Here is a 23,768-nt window from a genome sequence, read left to right as displayed (position 1 = left end):
TTTAGGTCAGCCAGTCTCATTAAACTGCTTCCTAGTGAAAACAGACAGTGAAGCTATTAAACAGATAATATTAATAGAAAGTTTCTTAGGAGACTGAAGACTGGACTGGCTTGCCACTGGCTCTACAAAGAAGAAAAAATAAATTAGTAGTTACACCTCAAGCAACTGCTAATTAGACATCCTGGCAGTAAGGGTGGGAAATTCAATATAAAAAGAAACAAAGGAAAGCATTGATAATAAAAGGAAAGTAAAAACTGAAAGAAAATTATAAATCAGATTGAATGTGGCTAGAATTAAGGTACCAGAAAGCAGAAAACAAAGCAAGTGAAAACCCTGAAGAGAAATTAAATGGGAAAATAAATAGACAAAAATTAATTGGCTCACCAAATCATGACTAGAAAGAAAATTAATATGATTAAATGATTTCACCTCCAGGCATGAGAGGAAATGAAGACATAAGTATTCATGTTAATTTCAATCCATTTCTGAATGGTAAACTGCTTTCTCCTTCTTCCTCTTTGAATATTTAGGTCTGGGAGATTTGTTTAGGATTAGCAACCTGGGTTGAGATTTATTTAGACAGAATGACTGTGAGCTTGCCTTTAAAGTGGCCATTCGTTTCTCCCCTTCTTTTTCATGCAAGCCATTCCCTCATTGAGAGGTATCATCTATTCTTCCACCTTTTGCAATCTGGATTTGCCTGCAGACTACGGTGGAGGCACTTCATGACTTCCAAGGTTGGGCAGGTCATAAGAAGCCTTGCAGCTTTTGCGTGAGTCCCATGGAATGCCAGGGAGTCCGGGGGAAGCCAGGCTCCATGCAAACACTCTGACTAGGTGAGACTGCCTGGAATCGCAAGCTAGTCACGTGGAGAAGCTGCGTGGAGGGTTAGATAACTGACTCATCCCCCGCTGTTCAGTCTCATTCCAGGTACCAGGAATAGAGGTGCAGAAGATTGCAGACAACTCCAGCCTTGGCTGCCATCTGAGGGACTGCGAGTGAGAACTACTCGGCAGAGTTATCAACACCCCCACCCACCGCCAAAGCAATGCAATACATTAAGTCACTGAATTATGAGGTAGCTTGTTACGCACAGCGATAGATAACTGGAACAAGGATGCCTGTGGATTAGGGTATGGGTTGTGGAGGAAGACATTCCATGTCTGCAGAACTTTAAAGTATATGAAATCTGAAAGGTCACGCAGCTGAATTTCTGAGTTTATAAAAGGGAAACCTAATGCTCAAAGAAGCTGTGACCTGTGTAAGATCACCCAGCAAATTAGTAGTACAACCAAAGCAAAAATCAAGTTTTCAACATGTAATGTCCTTTCATTACATAAAACAGCATCAGGTTCCTTAGTCTGAGAAACATCAACATCCCTTCATAAATCGAGGGTACAAACTTTGTAGAAAAAAACTAACCTTGTCTGACCCTCTGGATTCGAAACTGGGGTGAGAACAGCTGCATCATGTCTACACTCCTGCTCCCACTCAAGAGACAGACTCCAAGACACATAAACTTCTGGAATTTTTTTTTTTTTTTTATCACTTCAGGTCTTTTTAATAAACAAATTTGTTGACAGTTCCAAGGTACGACAGCAGCCAGTTCTGCAAGAAGGCGCAGCTCAGTCCTTCCTCAGCGGAACCGTCTCCTCCCGGGTGCCGTCTCTGGTCACAGTGCAGATCCTGAGTGCGTCCCCGGTGTACACATCCCTCTCGGCCGCAGAAATGAAGACGTCTTTCACCAGCCGCATGGCTCTATCCAAGGACAGTGGGACGTACCGCACATTCTGCATGTTCTTAAAACCAACCCAGTTAGCAAGCAGGGGCTGCAGCACGGCACTTGCTGAGCTTCCGGCCTTGAAGGAGTCTCTCTGGTAGGACCCCACAGGTCAAAACTGTACACAGCTCCCTTCCCTTCTTTGTCAAGTCCACCGATGATGTTGTAAACATAGTATGGAAAGAAGCGCCTTGAATGCAGGATCTTAGACAGCATTGCAGCAATTGCGCCCACAGTCATGGCCTTATTATTGGAATGTTAATACATGTTTAGTCTTGCTTCAGTAATCTTTGTCAGGGTAAGACAGTCTCCATGAAAACCACTGCATCCAATGACTGTTTTGTCTGTTAATTTGTAACATTTGGGGCTGTCTCAGGTATGAATTGAAAACCCTTCACTCAATCGAGTGTCAGAAGCAACAACTGAAAAATCTTCTCCAGCAATTGCCAATACAGTACCTCCACTGAAAGAGCAGGGCGAAAAGCGCAGCTGCAAAGGGCCCGCAGCGCTGTGCGGCTCCATCCACTGCACCCACTGGTCTCTGTAAGCCTGACCCGTGCTATGTAGACAAGGCTCGCTCTTGCCTCAGAGACTGGAAGCCACAGGGATCCAGAGTGACAGCTCAGAGTCAGCTCAGCCCAGCCCGATCCCACCTGAAGATGTCCCCGCTGGTCACCTTAGTGTCAGGGCCCTGCGCCCAGCTCTTTACCTGCCTCCTCAGGCTGGGCTCTCAGCAGGCCAGCCCCCTTCAGCTGCACACAGGGCCAGCTGCGCAGCCAAGAACCACTACGAGGTGCTGGTGCTGGGCGGGGACAGCAGTGGGATCACCATGGCTGCTCGCATGAAGAGGAAGGAGGGTGCAGAGAATGTGGCTGTTGTTGAACCCAGCGAGAGACATTTCTATCAGCCAGTCTGGATGCTGGTGGGTGCTGTTGCCAAACAGTTGTCCTCATCTGGTCGTCCCACAGTGAGTGTGATTCCATCTGGTGTAGAATAGATCAAAGCTAGAGTGGTTAAGCTGACCCCAGACAAGGACTACATCCACACAGGCGATGGCAAGGAGATCTCCTACAAATATCTTCTTATTGCTCTTGGAATCCATCTGGACTATGAGAAGATTAAAGGCCAACCTGAAGGTTTTGTGCATCCCAAAATAGGATCTAATTATTCAGTGAAGACTGTAGAGAAGACGTGGAAAGCTCTTCAGGACTTCAAGGAGGGCAATGCTGTCTTTACCTTCCCAAATGCTCCAGTGAAGCGTGCTGGAGCCCCCCAGAAGATCATGTATTTATCGGAAGCCTATTTCAGGAAGGTGGGGAAGCGATCCAAGGCCAATATCATTTTCAACACTTCTCTTGGAGGAATTTTTGGGGTTAAGAAGTATGCAGACGCCCTGCAGATCATCCAGGAGAGGAACATCACCGTTAACTACAAGCAAAACCTCATTGAAGTCCGAGCTGATAAACAATAGGCTGTTTTTGAGAACCTGGATAAACCTGGGGAGACCCACGTGATTTCATATGAAATGCTTCATGTCACACCACCAATGAGTCCAACAGATGTCCTCAAGACCAGTCCTGTGGCTGATGCTGGCTGGGTGGATGTGGATAAAGAAACTGCAGCACAAGAGGTACCCAAATGCGTTTGGGATTGGGGATTGCACCAACCTTCCTACGTCAAAGACCGCTGCTGCAGCAGCTGCCCAGTCAGGGATACTTGATAGAACAATTTCTCTGATTAGGAAGAATCAAACACCAAAGGAGAATTATGATGGCTACACATCATGTCCACTGGTGACTGGCTACAACCGTGTGATTCTTGCAGAGTTTGACTACAATGCTCAGCCGCTAGAAACCTTCCCCTTTGATCAGAGCAAAGAGCGACTTTCCATGTACCTCATGAAAGCTGACCTGATACCTTTCCTGTACTGGAATATGATGCTAAGGGGTTACTGGGGAGGACCAGCCTTTCTGCGGAAGTTGTTTCATCTGGGTATGAGTTAAGGATGGCTCAGCCCATGCTCATCTTGGACGGCTTCTGGATCAAAATTACAGTCACTCATTGACCAAGAGCAGCACAAAGGACTTGGAGCCTAACCCTGTGAAGAGTTTCTTGCTGGATGATGGTGACCAAATGCCTCCATTTTCAGTACCTTTGAACAGCCACCGTGTGGGCTGCCCAGGATGGATTGATTCTTTGGAAATAGTCAAATGAAAGAATAGACTTTTATTTTCTCAATAAAAGTTTGTCATTGATTGAGGCAGGAGGATCGCTTGAGCCCAAAAGTTTGTCATTGATTGAAAAAAAAACCAACCCGGCTTTCTTTCTTTTTTTTTTTTTTAAGGGATAATCCTCAATTGCTTAAAATTAATCAGTGCAAAGTGAAGTAAAAGAGCCCTGTGTCACGGGGGCGGAGCAGAGGCCAGGCTGTCACACGAGCTTGGATCTCTTCGAGTCCCATGTCCGACCTGCCCGAGGTCCGGAACGGCGCTTCGGTGCTGGAGATCCTGTACAACGGGAGCCCCGGTCCTGGTTCCAGAGGCAGCTGCGGGGCTCGCGGTACCAGCCCATCCTCAGGGACCACATCTGCAAGGACACGAGCGCGTGGGTGGCCGCCTGCATGCGGCACATCCCCCTGGCCCTGGGCTCAGACTGGCGCGACCTGCCCAGCATCGAGGCGCGGCTCTCGGACGGCACGGTGGCCGGGAAGCTGCGGTACCCCCACCACGGCGGAAGAACGGCCGCAGCACCGGGGCCCTCCGCGGCGTCTGCTCCTGTGCGGAAGCTGGCAAAGCCTGCGACCCCGCAGCGAGGCAGTTCCACGCCCTCGTCCCCTGGTGCCTGCCCCACCCCGGGACCAGGCACAACCACTGGGCCGGCCTCTACGGAAGGCTCGAGCGGGACGGCTTCTTCGGCACGGCCGTCACCAAGCCCGAGCCCACGGGGAGGCAGGGCCGCGTGCCGCACCCCGAGCAGCACCGCGTGGTGAGCGTGCGGGAACGTCCCTGACACCTGCCGCTGTTCGGCGACATCTTGCACAAGCACCAGCAGGTGGGCAACGCTGTGCGCCTGCCCTGGCCAAAGCCGTCGGCTTGGAGATCAGGCTCTGTACGTTGGCCAAAGCGCGCGAGTGCCTCAGCCAAAATAAAGGAGGAGAAAGCTGCCAAGGACTGACTTTGTCCTCCCATCGCCCTTTTCTCCGGCACCAGGAATCCATGCACTGAAGCTGTATTTTCAACATGTTGAAATCTGTCAGTTCAAATGTGTTGTGCACGGTGTTCGTGGCCTTGGCTGGCACAAAGCTGTCCTGTGAGGTTTGCTTATCGACTGATGACTTAGTGATCAAATCGTGCCGTACATTGTACGTTCGGGATTTTAAAAGCTTTTGGGATTTTCTTTTTTTTTTTTTCAAATTAAACGTGTATATGGGAACCTTCAGAAAATGAAGATTCCTTAAAAGTTTTTTATTATGCATTATATCAAATGTTACCACTGTATGAGTGGAAATTAAGATTTTTTTATGTAGTTTTTATATGTTGTAATATTTCTTCAAATAAATCTCTCCTATAAACCAAAAAAAAAAAAAAAGTCAATAAGGCAGAACAGGAAATGCTTCTCATGAAGGGCAAACCTAATAGTATGGAATAAACTGGCTGCAAGTTATTTACTTGTGTTTACTTGTTATGATGGATAGTGAACCTATTGTTTTCCTTCATTAGTGATCACTAAAAAGAGGTGAAGTTTTAGGAGGTGAGGAAAAGTACCCCTCTTACAGATTCAATCCCTGCTAGGATATTGTGTTAGAATCACATGAGAACTTGGGAGGAGATAGAGCAGAAATAAAAAAGAATAAAATATAGATTGGAAAATAAGACCTCTGAGAAATGTCCTGGAAACTTAGATCATTTAACCCTGGAGAGGAGAAAGCTTCTGAGATAGTTTACTAAGCCTTAAGTTATTAACTGAGGCTTTTATTGAGGGACTCAAAGTAAGAAGTACTATACCATACTGTTCTCCGTCTTTAATGAGGACAGAACCAGCAGGAGTAAGGATCTTAAAAAAAAATAAAAAGCATGAAAAGCTTTAAGAACATCTGGGGGAGGAATCATCATGTCTTCTATTTGAAATCAAGAATAAAAATTTTAAATATTAAGGGATATACAAATGTCATAAAAAGTATTAAAAGTAACATTTGGGTTCTTTCACTCCATATCTGGAAGAATTTAGCTCACAAAATAATTTTTGTATATGTTAAGTAGTAGATGTGTAGGTGCAATGAATGAAGAACTGCTTGGAAGTTATTTTTAATTAACCTGGCAAATTAAGTGAGACTTGAACACAGTTTTGTTCATCTTAAAGAATATAAAGCATCGTAGGTTATTTGATGTTTTTGTTTTAAATATAAAGTATTGTTATTTGGATGTAGTAACTTCAGCAGACAGAGAGGTTCTAGGAGATTGGATACTTCGGAATATCTCCATATAGGAAACAGACCTTCCATTCCTGAAGCAGGTCGCTTCCGGAATTGATGCAACAGAGACGTTAGCTGGAGTTTAATGGATAAATTGTTCTATGAACTGCTGCTATTGGTATTTCTTTCACATGTTTTCCATTGATGTTTGTGATGCTTGAAAAATCCAAATTCTGCTTGGATAAATTTAACTTTATGCCTTTTTCTCTCCACCTCCCTCTTTCCCTAAGTACCCCTCCACATTTTGTTATTGTGAAGAGCTATTGCCCTATTACCTCACTGATACGAAACTTAACTGTATTCATTCAGAATGCTTTAAACTTATTCATAAACTGCATTTGTTTATGGACTTTTGGTTAGTTTGTTATTAATGTCAGAATATTTACAGCTTATTATAAGAAGTAATTTTAAATCTATTTCATAATCTGTTTTGGTCTCTCTGGATACTACTATATGTTAATTTATTATGGCATTTTACAATTCACTTGTTTTCTGAGATTGCTCTGGAAACTGATGGGAAAAGAGTCATACTAACCAAAATGAATGGTCAGTTGCTCGATTAATAGCATTTTATTTCAGGGTTCCTTGTACTTGGGACAGCCAAAGTACAAGATTTCAGGAAGTCTTTTTCACATTTGTTCCTTAAAGCATCTTACCATAATCCATAAGAAGTCTAAACAGAAAGAAAAGAATTGCTCACTGTCTGACTGTTTACACAGCATGACTTTAGTTCTAGTTAGAAACAAAGTCAGTGTTGAATATTGGTTCCCTTAAAATATTCACCGTACTGTTACATTGATTAAGCTCTTTCCTCTTTGTTAATTCAGGACTATGTACTTTAAAAAGAGAACCTACAAGAATGTGTAAAGTGACCAAGAGATGGTTAAAGTGACATATCTAGAGTTTGTGTCTCAAATTTCTCTACCAGCATAACCCTAAACAGAGGAGCATGAAGGAGGAGGAAGGGGTTCTGAGAGCAAAATTAGAGGCAGCCTACCACTGACATGAAACGTTGTGTTCTGTCTTTAAAATGTTAAGTATGTCTTGCATTCTCCATAATAAAACTGTTTTAAAATACAAAAAAAAATTTTTTTGACAAGATTAAATATTTTTAATTGAAGAGAAGTAAAATCCATTATGAAGATATCATAAACCTTTAAGAACCAAATAATGTAACAATATAACATGTTAGAAACAATGAGAAAAATGACACACAACAGTAATGTAAAACTTTAATTCTCATAATTACACGATAGCAAAAGCAGTCAAAAATAGGATATCTGTATAATATATGTAATAAAGCCAATAAATAAATATACAGAACTGAATGCCTTACAGAGGACTCACCTTTCTCAGTGCTTGGGGCACATTCTTACATGAATCATAAGAAAAACACTCAATAAATTCTCAAGAAACAGAAATTATGTTCCTTATTCTCTGACCACATTAAAGACAGAAATTAACTGTATTTTAAACACATATATATGTTTCACAATTTTAAAATACCCTAAGTAACTTTTAAATCAATGAGGAAATCATAGCTACATTTTATTGAAAACTTAGAAAATAACAAAAACAGTATATATTAAATTATATGGCATTAGTCAAAGCTGTAATCAGAAGCAAATTTAGAGCAATGAAAGTTTCCACAAAAAAGAAAAACATGAAAGTATTAAGAGAAAAGAAACACAAGACATAAAATTTGTAATGATAAAGGGGCTTTCATTATATACGGAGATCAAATATTATAAGGAAATTCTATGTACATCCATTTGCTAATAAATTTTTTAAACTGGATAAAATTGGCCATTCTTAAGGAAAAGACAAATTATCATATTATCAAAAACCTGAAAAGACCAGTAACTATGGAAGAAATTGAAAAAGTCATCCAATAAATACCTCTATTAAAGACTATGGGGTAATATCTAATCTTACCATATATTATTCATGTGCAATGTGCATAAACAATCAATACCAGAGAAACTTCTATAACATACTCTAGGATTTCTATTAAAAAGCAGCATTCATTTACAGCCCTTGCTACTGGTGATGCCAAGACCTGTGCACAGGTGATTAAATCCTGTTTGTGATGGGAGGGAAAAGAGGGTTGGGGTAAAAGGTGCTGCCGTTGCTGCTGAACCCGAGGGCAAATCTGACCAGGCCCAGCAAACTTTAACCTGCCTCACCTGCTTTTAGCTAGCCTTAAAAATTGCTAACCATCCTAATGTCATGCAGCTAAGCAATATATCACCGGATTCCCATTAGCTTCCCTGTAGATAACATCTCTGACTGTGGGTTACAATGGTAACGGTTGCCCAAGTTGTTTTTTAGGAGCTTAGAGTCAGCTACTTATCCAGTTCAAACAGGCTGAGACTACTGACCCATCAGCTGGGCCTGCACAAATTTCCCGTGATTAACCTTTCGACGTCAGAGGCTGAGAGCTCCTCCCTCAGAGCAGGTTAACACCATTTTTTTTGAACATGAGTCCTGTGAAGAGCCATGAAGCTTGACTTTGCTTGCAGAAATGACTGATCGCATCTCACTTTCTCTCATCTCCAACTGCCTTTCCCCATGCCTCAGACCCTTCTTTATCCCATAAATATCCCTAAACCCCATCTTGGGGGAGGCAGATTTGAGACCTGTTCTCCTGTCTCCTAGCTTGGCTGCTGTGTGAATAAATGCTTTCTTTGCTATGAAAAAAAAAAAAAAAAGAAAAGAAAATTTCATGTGAATTCTGATATTTCATTTTTTCAAAGGCAACTAATCTTTCTATTATGAGTTATAACACTTTACAGAAGTGATATTTAAACCTTAAGCTTTGTAAATGTAAAAGAGAATGGGGAGAAATTAGCAAAACTATATTATCCCCAAAACAATCACAACAAAAAAGCAGATCCTATTGTAAATTTATATTAGCCAAGAATATATACCTTCTGATCCATATTAATTATATATATATTAATCTATAATACTTTAATCTATTCATATAGGAGAAGATACTGTGGGGAAAACTTTAGAGAATAAAACTTTATGGGGGAAACTGTTTGAAATAAAATAAGCAAAACTTGAAAAAATCAGATCCCATTTCTAAAACCACCAGAATATCCTATGGATACTTCCACATCTTCTTTCCAGATTCTGATTCCGGATCCTTATGTGGTAAGCACTGGAAAAGGGTTCTGTTAGGAGTCGCACTACTGAGTGACAAACAAAAAGACAACACAGTCAGGAAACACGCACACTCCTAGAGTGTATGCGCAGTATTCAGGGCTACAGTCGTTATCTCAAGGCACATTTAGGAATGCAAGAGAAACACTCCACTGATAGTGTCTTTTGTTGCAAAAATGTTTAAATTTTCATGAAAAAAAATTAAAATTTTTAAAGATTTTCTATCTTTGCTCAGGGTAACCTGAGCAAAGCTTGTGATAGGCGCCCAGGAAGCAAGGGTACGGTCAGGGCTGAGACCATAGCCACGTCACTGCAGGGGTCCACGCAGAACCTTGAGACCCATCATCTGCCCTCATGTTTCTCATCTCTGCCATCTTTGGGCAAGCCGCCAAGTCCCAAACCACAGGCTTCTCAGGCAAGTCTGTCTTTTCTTCCAGTCTAAGTCCTTCCAGTTCTCCTCATTCATCCTCTCACTGTGGTCCTGCCTTCTTCCTTCCAGCTCTTTCCTCTGTGCCCTCTGGACCCTCGATACATTTTCAAAGAGGACTTTCCTGACATCGTCATGGCATGGCCCAGGAGAGAATAACATCTGAGAGTGTGGCTTAGAGTTGACAGCCTGCATTTCTAACACTGACTCTGCCATGTACTGTTTATAAACCTTTAGTGAGTCACTTAACGCCTCTGAATTTCAGTTTGTTCTATTGTAAAAGGAAGATACTCATTGCGAAGATTAAATAAGATGATGCACATAAAATGCACTGCCTGATGCCTGGCACGCAAAAAATACTAAAATGAAAAAAGTTGACCATATGTCCTCAACCCCACTGAAATCTAGACCACCACTTTCAATGACTTTGTAGAACTTGTTGTCCCCATAGTTCATTTGCTATAGCATCAGGAAACATTTTTAGTAAATTTCCATCCATTCTTATCATTGATCTTCATAAAAATAAACAAGTAAACAAAATGCTAATATCACAAATGACAAATATCAGCTGATTATGGCAACCTCTACCCTTCTTGGCAACTGTTATCCACCAAACTCTGGTCATTTTGTCATGTCCATCACCATCTTCTCAGTTCCTGCATCTTCAAGATCCCTGTGGATGACACCGGAGCCCAAGAGACTTGCAATTCTTCATGTGCAAATGACCTTCATTGTTGTTCCACTTCAACACCCACACCATGGACCCGCTTGGAACTTGTCATGACCTAGGATGACACCATCTTGAAGAATTCTAAACATTTATAAATCACTCTTTGTTCACTTCTAGATCTTTTGAGCACTCTCACTCCCATCTGCTTTGAATCCCAGGAGCAGCATCACCATCCTGTGACTCCTTCTCGTGTTCCAATCAGCCCCTCCTGATCCCAGTACCTACCTACCCAGCTCACCTCTATGGGAAACCCATTTCTTGATTCATACCAACTCTCTTGGTGTCTCTGCCTGATGAGTTCAAACCAAAATCAGATTTTTTTTTTCCAGTTCCACCTATGTTGCATGGATCTGACTCTGAAGGCTCCGTCCCAGTCCTTTCACTGTCCTCTTCTCAAGCTCACAGCCAATTCTAGGTCATGCATGAGATGCACAACGTTTTCCATGAACTGTAATAATATTAATTATTGGTGCTTTTCCACATCTATGCCATTAAAAAGCATATATTAGAATAATACTCATAGTGAACATGCTGTTCATCACACTGAAGACAAACCACTCACTCCCAGGAGCTCGCATTCTGAAATAAACGATAAACAGCCTTTTAGTAAAGATAATATAAATGCTAAGTCTTTTAGTCATATAGATATTAGATATGACATAATTTGTGTCCAAAATACTATTGTAGAAGAAAGGGGAGTTCATAACTAGAGTGAATAGAAATGGAAAATAACTGAATTCTAAGTACAGACAGGGAGAAGCTTGGAAAGTCATTTTTAGTTTATAGCCACTCATTTTAGAACAATTTCAATGAGAAATGAGAGGTGGTTTAGTAAATACTGGGAGGAAGAAGCACCTGTCAAGCGGGTGGCCTGGGTGTTAGCATAGGAGCTTGAGATGGAATTTTTTCTGCAGGTGTGCTTCAGACACACAAAGAGAATGCCCTGGGAGGGCTGTGATTGGGGGATGTGGAAGAGCAGAAAACCCTGGTGACTGTCCTGCAGCCAAGATTCAGCAAGAGAGCCCCACAGAGGTGGACACAGCTGTCACACCTGGCAGCAGAGCTCAGCCTCTAACACGCAATGACGGGCATTGCACACAATTTGGCCGTGACACCTCTCCCAGCAGCAAGGCAAGTGTGTATTCACCCTTGTACAATAGATCCTTGTACGTGTGCCTCATCTGAGATCCTGGGGCTCACCCACAGGGAACTCACAGGGGCACAGAAGCCCAGAGCAAAGCTAGCTCAGCCACACAGACACCAAAGCTGAGGCTTGGACCTCAGCACATACTTTTTTGAATAATAAGTTATCTAAAACCACTTAACTAGGAAGAACATTGTTGGGCTCATTCATACAATGTGGCAACCTTAACCCATTAGTTCAAACCCTATTGGATTCTCTTTTTTAGTACATTGAAACATTATTCTTTGCAAACCTTCTATATTCGTGAATATCAGTGTGGCTCCCTCACTTGGTGGTGGGGAAAACACTAATAATTTCTTGAATATCATTCCAGAAATAATTCTATAAATTTATAAGCATATACATGTACTTATGTAGCATGTTTGGGGTTCCCATGACTATCCCATGATCATGATCTACTCAACGATTCACTGGAATGACCCACATAAATCAAAAAGTTATACTTACAGCTGAGATATATCACCACAAAGGACACTGTGCAGGACCTGTGGGACAAAGGCAAGCACAGGCAGAGACTGGAGGGATCATGCACAGGCTTCCATGTCCTCTCTCTCTGCAAGAATTGCACAGAAACACTTTTCTTTCCAGCTGCCAACTGCAAAGACATGTGGGAGGCATCTCCACCTAGGGAAGTCAGCGCAAATCTCAGAGTCCAGAGTTCTCAGAGGGCGCTGATCACACAGCTACCTCACCGACCAGGGTGCAGACCCCAACAGGCACCAGGTGCACATAAGGAACTTTCATGTTTGTTTTAAACAATGGTGACAGCCCAGAGCATTCATGACCCACTGCTGCGGCCGTATGGAATAACATCCCCAATCACGGACCATGTGAATGTTCCTGGACGTTAATTCTCATCACTGTGGCTCCAAGCTTTCCCAGAGATAAGAAGGAACTCAATACAACAAACCGACTGTACTAACTCTTTCCTCACAGAGCACAGTATACACACTATTCTGTATTTTGCCTTTTTTTAAACAATGTATTTTAAAGTTATCAGTAAATATCTACCTCACTTTTTATTATTATTATTTTTTAATTTCAGAATATTATGGAAGTGAAAACATTTTGGTTACATATAATGCCTTAGCCTCACTCAAGCCAGGGCTACAAGCGTGCCCTTCCCCCATACAGTGCACTCTGTATCCATTAGTTGTGAGTTTACCTCTCCCCACCTGCCCCTCCCACCGGACTGGCACCCAATGAATATTACTACCATGTGAGCACCTTAGTGTTGATCAGTTAGTGCCAATTTGATGGTGAGTACACGTGGTGCTTGTTTTCCCATTCTTGTGATACCTCACTTCGAAGGATGGGCTCAGGCTTTATTCAGGATAATATAAGAGGTGCTAGATCACCATCGTTTTTTGCAGTGGAGCAGTATTCCATGGTATACATATACCACATTTTATTAATCCACTCATGTATTGATGGGCACTTGGGTTGTTTCCACATCTTTGCAATTGTGAATTGTGCTGCCATTAACATTCGAGTGCAGATGTCTTTATCATAGAATGTCTTTTTTTCCTTTGGTTAGATGCCTGGTAGTGGTACTGCTAGATCAAATGGTATTTCTATTTTTAGCTCTTTGAGATAGTTACAAATTACTTTCCACAGAGATTGTACTAATTTGCAATCCCACCAGCAGTGTAAGAGTGTTCCTACCTCTCCATATCCATGCCAGCATTTGTTGTTTTGGGACTTTTTGATAAAGGCCATTCTCACTGGAGTTAGATGATATCTCATCATGGTTTTTGATTTGCATTTCCCTACTGATTAGAGACATTGAGCACTTTTTTTGCTGGCCATTATTCTGTCTTCTTTTGAAAAGTTTCGGTTCATATCCTTTGCCAATTTTTTGGTGGCGTTGTTTGATTTTTCTTGCTAATTTTCTTAAGTTCCATATAGATTCCATTTATCAGCCCTTTATCGAATGTGTAGCATGCAAATATTTTCTCCCATTTTGTAGGATGTCTATTCACTCTAATGATAGTTTTCTTGGCTGTGCAAAAGCTTTTTAATTTGATCAGGTCCCATTTATTTATTTTTGTTGCTGCTGTGATTGCTTTGGGGTCTTCTTCATAAATGCTTTGCCTAGGCTGATATCTGTAACAGTTTTCCCAACATTTTTTTCTAGAATCCTTAAGGTTTCATGCCTTAGGTTTAATTCTGTTATCCATTGTGAATTGATTTTTGTGAGAGGTGAGAGGTGGGATCCAGTTTCAGTCTTTTGCATGTGGTTATCCAGTTTTCCCAGCACCATTTATTGAATAGAGATTCTTTTCCCCAATGTATATTTTTGTCTGCTTTGTTGAAGATTAGATGACAATATGAGGATAGTTTTATATCTGGGTTCTCAATCCTGTTTCAAAGGTCTATATCTCTGTTCTTGTGCCAATAGCATGCTGTTTTAGTTACTATATCCTTATAGTGTAAACCTTGAAATCTGGTAGACTGATGCCTCCCAATTTGTTCTTTTTGCTTAAGGTTGCTTTGGCTATATGAGGTCTTCTCTGGTTCCAGATGAAGCATAGAATTATTTTTTCTAGATCTGTAAAGAATGATGATGGTATTTTGATAGGGATTGCATTAATTCTGTAGATCACTTTAGGTAGCATGGACATTTTAACAATATTGATTCTGCCAATCCATGAGCATGGTAGGGTTTTCCATCTGTTTATATCTTCTACAGTTTCTCTTTTCAGTGTTTCATAGTTCTCCCTATATAGGTCTTTCACCTCCTTCATTAAATATATTCCTAACAATTTAATTTTCATTGATGCTATTGTGAAAGGTGTTGAGTCTTTGATTTGGTTTTCAGCTTGACTGTTAATTGGCATATATGAATGCCACTGATTCATGTGCATTGATTTTGTATCCTGAGACTTTACTGAATTCATTTATAAATTCCAGGAGTCTCTTGGTTGAATCCTTGGGATTTTCTAGATACAGTATCATATCGTCAGCAAAAAGTGAGAGTTTGACCTCTTCTGCTCCCATTTGGACATCCTTAATTCTCCTCTCTCATCTTATTGCTCTGGAAAGGACTTCCAACACTATGTCAAATAGAAGTGAAGATAGTGGGCAACCTTGTCTGGTTCCAGTTCTAAGCAGGAAAGCTTTCAATTTTCCCGCAGTAAGTATGATATTGGCTGTGGGCTTATCATGTATGGCTTTAATAATTTTAAGGTATGTCCCATCTATGCCTATTTTGTTAAGAGTTTTTATCATGAAAGTGTGCTGGATTATGTCAAATGCTTTTTCTGCATCTATTGAGAGAATCATGTGGTCTTTGTTCTTGCTTTTATTTATGTGGCGAATTGCATTTATAAATTTGCATATGTTGAACCAGTCTTGCATTTCTGGGATAAAGCCCATCTGGTCATGATGAATTATTTTTTTGATGTGCTGTTGGATTTGGTTTGCCAAGACTTTTTTGAGGAATTTTGCATCTATATTCATGAGGGATATTGGTCTGTATTTTTCTTTTTTTGTTGTGTCCTTTCCTGACTTTGGTATCAAGGTGATATTGGCTTCGTAGAATGAGTTGGGGAGGATATCATCCTTCTCAATGTTTTGGAATAATTTCTGCAGTATAGGTATGAGTTCTTCTTTGTAAGTTTGATAAAATTCAGGTATGAACCCATCTGGTCTGGGACTTTCTTTTGTTGGAAGATTTTTAATAGCTGCTTCAATTTCTGTATTTTATATTGGTCTGCTTAGGAATTCCATTTCTTCCTGATTGAGCCTAGGAAAGTTGTGTGTTTCTAAGGATTTGTCCATTTCCTCCATGTTTTGTAGTTTTGGGGCATATAGATTTTGATAGTATTCAAAGATAATGTTTTTTATTTCCACGATGTCTGTAGTGACCTCTCCTTTTTCATTTCTAGTTGAGTTTATTAGAGTCCTTTCCTTTCTAGTTCATGTCAATCTAGCTAGATGGCTGTCTATTTTGTTTATCTTTTTGAAAAACCAACTTTGGTTTTATTAATCTTCTGTATAGTTCTTTTGTTCTTGATTTCTTTTAGTTCTACTCTAATCTTAGTTATTTCTTTTCTTCTGCTAGGTGTAGGATTGATTGCTCTTCCTTCTCCATTACCTTGAGATGGTTTATTAGTTTGTTGATTTGTGAACTTTCTGTCTTTTGGATGTGTGCATTTAATGCTATTAGTATTACTCTCAGGAATGTTTTTGCTGTATCCCACAGATTTTGATAACTTATGTCCCTGTTATCATTTAGTTTGAAGAATCTTTCGATTTCCATCTGGATCTCTTCCTTGATCCAATTGTCATTCAGCAATAGATTGTTTAATTTCCATGACTTTGTGAAGTAGTGAGGGTTTCTGTTGGAATTGATCTCTAATCTTATACCACTGTGGTCTGAGAAGATACACGGTATAATTTATTTTTTTTTAGATTTGTTGAGATCTGATTTGTGGCCTAGGATGTGATTAATTTTAGAGAAAGTTCCATGAGCTGATGAGAAGAATGTATATTCGGCTTTAATTGGGTGGAATGTTCTGTAGATGTCTGTTAGACCCATTTGTTCTAGAGCTCTGTTTAAGTCCACTGTTTCTTTGCTTATTTTCTACTTGGAGGATCTGTCCAGTTCAGTCAGCAGGGTGTTGAAATTCCCAGCTACTATGGCATTAGTGTTTATCATGTTATGTAGATCAAGCAGGATTTGCTTTATGTATCTGGGTGCTCCTGTGTTGGGTACATATATATTAAGAATTGGGAAGTCTTCTTGTTGGATTTTTCCCTCCACCATTATATAGTGACCATCTTTGTCTTTCTTTACTTTTGCTGTTTTAAAGTTTATGTTATCTGATGTAAGAATAGCTACCCCAGCTTTCTTTTGGCTTCCATTTGCCTGGATATTTGTTTTCAATCCCTTGAGTTCGAGTCTGAAAGCATCTTTGTGGGTAAGATGCATTTCCTGGAGACAGCAGGTACTTGGCTTGTGTTTTTTAATCCACTCAGCCAGTCTACGTCTCTTCAGTGAACAATTCAAGCCATTCACATTTATTGAGAGAATTTATATTTGGGGTAGATTTCTGTTCATACTGTTGGATAAATTCTTATTGTTTTGTTTTACCTCTCAAACCATCGTGGAATTAAGGTTCTGGACTTTAACTCTTGAGTGATTTTACTTTGTTGGTTGTCTATTGTGTTGTTCAGTGATAATGCAAGTCTGAGTACTTTCTGCAGGGAAGGTCTGGTCTTTGCAAATTCCATCAGTGATTGTTTCTCTGGGAAAGTCTTTATTTGTACCTCATGGATGAAGCTTAGTTTTGCCAGGTAAAGAATTCTAGGTTGGCCATTATTTTGTTTTATAAGATTGAGGATGGGTCCCCAGTTCCTTCTGGCTTATAAGGTTTCAGTTGAGAAGTCTGCAGTTAGTCTGCTGGGTTTTCCTTTGTAGGTTATCTCCTGTTTTCATCTTACTGCTCAAAGGATTGCCTCTTTTGTACTTACTTTGGCCAGCCTAATAACTATGTGATGCAGTGATTGCCTCTTCATATTGAGTCTCCCAGGAGTTCTATGTGTTTCTTGTACCAGATATCTAGATTTCTGGCCAGGCCAGGTAAGTTTTCCTCCATTATTCCAAGAAATAGGTTTTCCATCCCTTGTGTATTTTCTTCTTCTCTATCTATGGGATACCTATAATTCTTATGTTTGGTTTCTTTACATAATCCCACATTTCTTGTATGTTTTGCTCATGTCTCTTTCTTCTGTGTTCTTTTTCTTAATCTGATTTGTTTAGCACATAGGCATTATCTTCAAGCTCTGAGATTCTTTCCTTTGTGTGATCCATCCTATGCTTAAGGCTTTCCACTGTGTTTTGTAGTTCCTTGAATGCCTCTTTCATTTCCAGTGTTTCTTTTTGGTTCTTTCATAATATTTCAATTTCTATAGAGAATTTTCCATTCATTTCCTGTATTGTTCTTGTGCCTTCTTTGTGTTGGGTTTCTATTTTCTTTTCAATTCCATTGAGTTTTCTTACAATTTTTATTTGGAATTCTTCCTCTATCATTTTAATCATTTTGTTTAAGTTGGTAACCTTTGCTGGGGATCTAATGATTTCTTTGGGGGGTGGCTTTTCTCTCTTATGTTTCATGTTTCCTGCAATCTTTCACTGATTCTTTCTCATCAGGCTACTTGGTTGAAAACTGGAGATGCTAGTACTGGTTTATGGCCCTATCTCCAAGTCCCCAAGGGTCCTTTCTTGACAGTGCTGGGGAGAGGTGCACTGGTCCTGTATTACCTTAGGGGTATTTTAGCAAGTTGAGCTACCTCTGACCTGTTGTCTTTACCTCTTGCCAATGGAGACTAGTGAGTTTGATCCCTTGGCTTAAGCTCCTAGCTGGTGGACCTTACTTGTGGGTATGACTCCACTGCTCTCTAAAAGCTTGAGATGGAAGGTACTGTGTTAAGCTTATAGGGTTATCCTTTCTGTCATTGATTGCGGCTTGTGTGGAGGAGCCAGTTATCAAGGTAATCTGATGTCTCTGTGGTAGGCTCTGGTTCCCCAGATGGGGTATATGAATGCCCTGATCTTCGTAAGGAGCCTTGCCAGTCCCGAGGGTTACTTGGTCCTGTTCCCCCTGAAGGTAGGGGTAAGGGTAAGATAGATCGCAGCTGGTGTCCACAAGCCTGGGTATGTGTGCTTCCATGGTTGCTTGATGTGCCACTTTGGGGAGCCACTAATATGTTATTCAGGGCTCTTTCACTACATATGGATGGCTGTTCCTGATGGGAGGGGTCAATTGGTGCAATTGCTGAGGTCTCTGGCCAGGTTTTTCCTTCCCTGTCCACAAACCCCAATGCTGGCAGCCACCTGGACTCAGAGAGCAAGCCCAAGAGTTACGAACTTTATAGATGACCTAAGCCAGTGCGGTGGGCCAAATCAGCAGGTCACTGACTATTTTTCAGCACTAAAGCCCTACAGATTCACACCAGTCACAAAGAGCAGCTTTTCTCACTTCTCACCACCTCTAAGGGCAGAGCCCACGGCTCCCGGCATGAAAGTCCTCAGGCTGGAGGACGGGTGTTGCCCAAAACTGCCATGCGTTGCAGCATCTCCGGGCTGTAGACCCCAAAAATGGAAGCTGTCTGCCCCTGGAGAGCTAGCGCGGGGTCGACCACTCAGGAGTTGGCAGATGCTGGTCCAACAGGCTGAATCAACTAGCCACCAGCTTTCCCTTCTGCATCACAGTCCCGCAATCTCACATCTGCCTAGCAGAGGGTCCTGCTTTTTCTGTCCCACCCTGAGCTGGCCGAATCGTCAGCGGTTTCCAGTAGCAGAGCCCCGTTTTCAGCGTTCACCTCCTGTGCATTGGTCCCTCTGACCACCAGAGGTGATGTGCCTGTCTCCAAACTCCCTCTCCCAGTCGCGGGAAGTAACCACTCAGACCAGTCTCTCCCCTGCCCAGTGAGGTCCCAGCACAGAGCACCGGGGAGTTCGGAATGTTTCCCGCTATTGCCTCTTCTCCACAGAGCCTGTTGTCCTGTGCCACAACTTTGCACCGACTTCAGGCGCATCCCTGTCTGAGTGGGTGTGGAGGTCTGTCGGGGAGCAGGGCATCCTCCTGTGGGTCAGATTGCACAGGGCTGGCTGGCCGGGCGGGCGTGGCCCTCCCCAGCTCTATTTCCTATTGTGTATCTCACACTTTCCAGTCTTTGCTCTTGTATCTCCCTTTCACCTTTTTTCCCCCTGTGCTGCGTGCCCCACACTGTTTCTCTGCAGATTCACAATGCTTCTCTTGGGGGGAGTCATCCACTCAAGTGTAGCCATCCGAGTGCTTCGCCCCCTTCTCTGGGAGCAGAGAGCCAGGAGGTCACCACTAATCTACCATTCTTTCCCCTCTACCTCACTTTTTTTTCATGGCTGCATATTCTTTGGCATGAAGGCACTACAATTTGTTTAATCTGTCGCCTATTGATGGAGGACTGGACATGTACCATTTTTTTAGTACATTGAAACATTATTTGTGGCTGGTGTGTGATTTATGTATTATTCCAAGACACATAATTATAAAAATAAAAGAAAATGTGCTTTTAGTATCCATAGTTTAAAAATTGTTGTCCTAAACAACAGAATATTATCAAATGTTTAGACAGTATGAATCTGATAAGTTAAGTTATATCTCATTGCTGCGTCCCTTCTTTTGTGGTACTTTCTTCAAGGCAAAAACAAAATATGTACCAATGGAATGAAACACGGTTTTATTCTAAATATTAAATTTGCTTTCAATAATTGCTTATTATTTTTCTTCTAAAATAAACATATTCCCACTATCTTCTAGGAACTTCTATTTCATTAAAAATAAAATCCTTATCACATAAAGAACCTGCATAGTAGAAAAGAAAATTATCTCAAATTTCGTCAGTGAATTTTGAATAGCAATTCCCAAACTTGAAATCATGCAAGGTACTTAACCTTTTAAATTAGAATTCTGATGAGTTTTTAATATAAACGATAAATCCCTAAGTGTTATCACAGAAAGCACAGTTTAGGGAAAAACTATGGTCCTCAAAGAAATGGCTACATGTAACCTCTTAGGTGCTTAGAAATTATTTATTGAGAGAAGTAATTAGATAAGAAGCCTAGTGCTTTGTTGAAATTTCTTCATTCCCCTCCAAGTACCTAAGGGTACAAGGAATCACAATCTTCTCCTTCCTTTTGTAGAGGGTAGATGAAAAATAAAGAGAAGCCCTCTGAGCAGAGGGAGGTATAGGAAAGTGAAAGGTCTATTACAAGGAGTGGGGGAGAGAACAGGAGGTTGGGAGGCAGAGTTGGCCCAGCCCTCTCTGGACTCCACCTTGGATCTGTCAGTCTCCTCCCACACTTGCGACTACAAATGGGGGTCGCTCTGGTTTTACCTGACCATGCGCTAGCTGCAGTCTCTTGATCAAGAGCCTCTGTCCTGAGCTGAGCATTACCTCCCGTATTCTCTCTCTACCGCTGCCCCACCTCCAGCCATGGGGCCTTAGGCTGGTGCTTGACCCAAGCTAGGCAAGTTAGATTTTTCACCAGAAAAGAAAAATAAAGTCTTTTGGTAGTAGAAATGACAAGAAATGAAGCTCAGGTGATTGCAGTGAGTGTCTGGAGAAAGCTCCTCCTCTCTCACCCTCCTATATACTCCAAAGCAGGCGTCTGCAAACTACTCTTCCCAGAGGAACTCTCTTGCCTGCTGGCCCTGGGTTGGGTTTTTCCTGGGGTGGGGGCTCTAAAGTGTTTCTGGCTGGGAGGGCTTTGGGGATGAAACCTCAGGCGATTAGACACCTCCAGAGGAAAGAGGAGTTTATTAGTCTGGCTCTCCCGGTGGCAAACTGTAACCCTATGTTCTCCAACAAGCAGAACTAGGGAGAACCAATACATGGATTTGGAGGACAGTGGGCAGTGTGAGAAGGCTAAGCAGGGTGTCACAGTGGCATGATGTGAGATGTGGGGCACAATGAGTGAAAGGTGCTGGTAGGCTATGGAGAGGCTTTGCACAAACTGCCCACGCTAAGACACTGTCAGGACCCAGGCCCAGGGCCTGCACACGCCACCCTAGGCTTGTGGCCACTTGCTTATCAGCTTGTTTCTCAGACCGCAGGGACCTGACCTGAACAGCTTCTCCCCCAGCCCAAAGCAGAGGCCTCTGAGGCAGGAGGCCCTGAGCCCAGCCCGGGGCTCCCTCTTTAGTGAGACAGCAATAGGGAGTTCAGGTTCAAGTTTACATTCTGGCAGACTCAAGGACATTTCACAGCAATTCAGAATTATAACATTTTCTTATAAATTGTTGATTCTTTATTTTCCTCAAAACAAGTAGAAAATGGACATCAGGAGAGATTATTTGTCAATTTTTAACAGCTGTAATCAGTATTTTTCAGCCTCTTTAGGTCAATGTAATGTCACTGCATCAGCAACAGGACTCTGAACATTTGACTCCTGCTGCTGGTCTGTGCTTTAAACCCAACTCCAACTCCTCACATGCTGGATCTAATACGTTAGGGGATTTCATAGGGCTACCCATAGAAAACTCACGGTTGCAAAAAACTCATAATGTTGTCATTAAACTGCTTCATTCTTTTGACCTTGAACAATGCTATATTTTTTTCTAATAAAGATAATTGCTATGTATATCAGATAAGATTTCCACTCTATGAAATAATTTTGTCACCTGAAATATAATATATAATAGTAAACCATTTTCTATTATTCAGAAAAGCATACTATTTTATCATTTAGGTAAATAAAACTGGTTTGCCTCTTTTTGAACAAAGTTTTCATCACTTATTTGTTTCTTATCTAATTTTTTTTCCAAAAAAAAATCAAGTACAGCCTTGTCACTAATCAATAATAAATATTGATGTAAACATATGACTAAAAATATGGATTTAAAAGTAATCTATTTGGATAATCAGACTTCATTGAGTAGTACCAATGGTAAACATAGTTACGGATTTTTTGATATCCAAATTGAAAGCAAGATAAAATAATTTACAAAGTAGGGCAGGAGAAGGGTAGAGTAAATACATAAGGATAAAGGATGAATTTTTGTAGGTACTCTTTTTTTAAAGTAAGAGAAGTTGGCCTCCAGTAGAGAAAGAATACACAATCTGCTCTCCTAAGGGAAAAGTGGTTAAGGCAATGAGGCAAAAGGCAGGTGAAATTGCTAAGGATTTAGTTTGTTTGGATAGAGAAAGTAGAATGAACTCACTTCTCTCATTGTGATGAAAGCTCTAAGGCCATCTATAAGTAAAATGCCAAGTCCCTTGGTCCCCCAAGACATTCATACACAGACTCTTAGAGTCAGTCAGAATGTCTATATGGTAGGAAGGAATACTTAATTCAGGAAAGGAACAATAGATAATAATAATAAGAAAAATAAGAATAGTAAACTTTATAAAAAGCTTATATGTTTATTAATCAAAACCTTTTACATATCGAAAAGGAATATTTCAGTTAATTCACATTTACCGTATCTATTCTTACCTGAAAGTAAAGACTCAGGGTCAGAGCTGAGGCACTAACATATTTAAGTTGTTAACAGCTGCCGTGGTAACAATGTATGATGGTGTTGATGAGTAGCCAAAATAAACTATATTAAAACAATAAAGAAAGTGTAACACTAGTAGCTACCAAACAATGAGATTCACTTCTCTAAAAGTAAACTGAATTCTGGTAAGAAAATGTTAAACTACTTTGCTGGAGAGAAGTAAGCATTTGTTTTAGTGCTGATTTCTTAAAGAGAAAATATGTTCTAAAGTGTGTGTGTGTGTGTGTGTGTGTGTGTTTGTAATTTCAGGTAGTAGACAGTATTTTTATCATGTTATTCTGAGGTTTAAAAAAAAGCATATCTCTGAACCTGGCAGGGTTTCAGCCATGCTTCCTGTCATCTTAGCACATGCCTTGCCACTGTACATAATACTAATTTATAAAATGCATTCCATTAAAAATGCACCTAAATCCCTAATGCTTTGATAATGGACAATTTGAAAATAAATGGATAGTAACTTTATACTAGTCATTTTGAGTTGACATTAAATTGCAACAATATTGAGGATAAGAAAACAGCTTTGTGCTAAATTACGTCTGCCCTCGCCTTAAACTCTGTGTTCCAAGTCGCCAGGGACACTGCTTAATACCACATGACAACTTAGCATTTTCCCCATGGTGGTTCTTTATTTATAGAGGAAATGAAATAATTTATTGAATATGTATATATCACTCCTTTTTTTCTCATGTGCATTCCTGACCAAAAATTTAAAAAATACATATAATATATTGACAAATTATATACAATAATGAAAGAGTTAAAAATGCCATATTATCTGTCCAATATGCCATCTATCCAGTATAAAAAATACATATATAACCTTGACAAATTATATACAATAATGAAAGAGTTAAAAATGCCATATTATCTGTCCAATATGCCATCTATCCAGTATAATGTCCATTATATAAAGTTTTAAAATATGCAAAATATACAT

General features: G+C 40.8%; 1 protein-coding gene and 2 pseudogenes across 1 annotated transcript in view; 2 read left to right on the top strand and 1 right to left on the bottom strand.

The window, feature by feature from the left end:
- The window catches only part of LOC105816401 (zinc finger protein 658B-like), a 550,416-nt gene that overhangs the window by 468,991 nt on the left and 57,657 nt on the right, over positions 1 to 23,768 (top strand). The gene's annotated exons all lie outside the window — the stretch shown is intronic.
- On the bottom strand, positions 1,626 to 2,302 carry LOC105816416 (annotated as a pseudogene).
- Positions 2,440 to 3,787, top strand: LOC105816415 (annotated as a pseudogene).

This window comes from Propithecus coquereli, unplaced genomic scaffold (genome assembly GCF_000956105.1).
Source record: "Propithecus coquereli isolate 6110/MARCELLA unplaced genomic scaffold, Pcoq_1.0 Scaffold370, whole genome shotgun sequence".
In the NCBI taxonomy this organism is placed as follows: Eukaryota; Metazoa; Chordata; class Mammalia; order Primates; family Indriidae; genus Propithecus; species Propithecus coquereli.
Note: the sequence above shows the minus strand (reverse complement) of the source record. Positions and strands in the feature narration are given on the sequence as shown.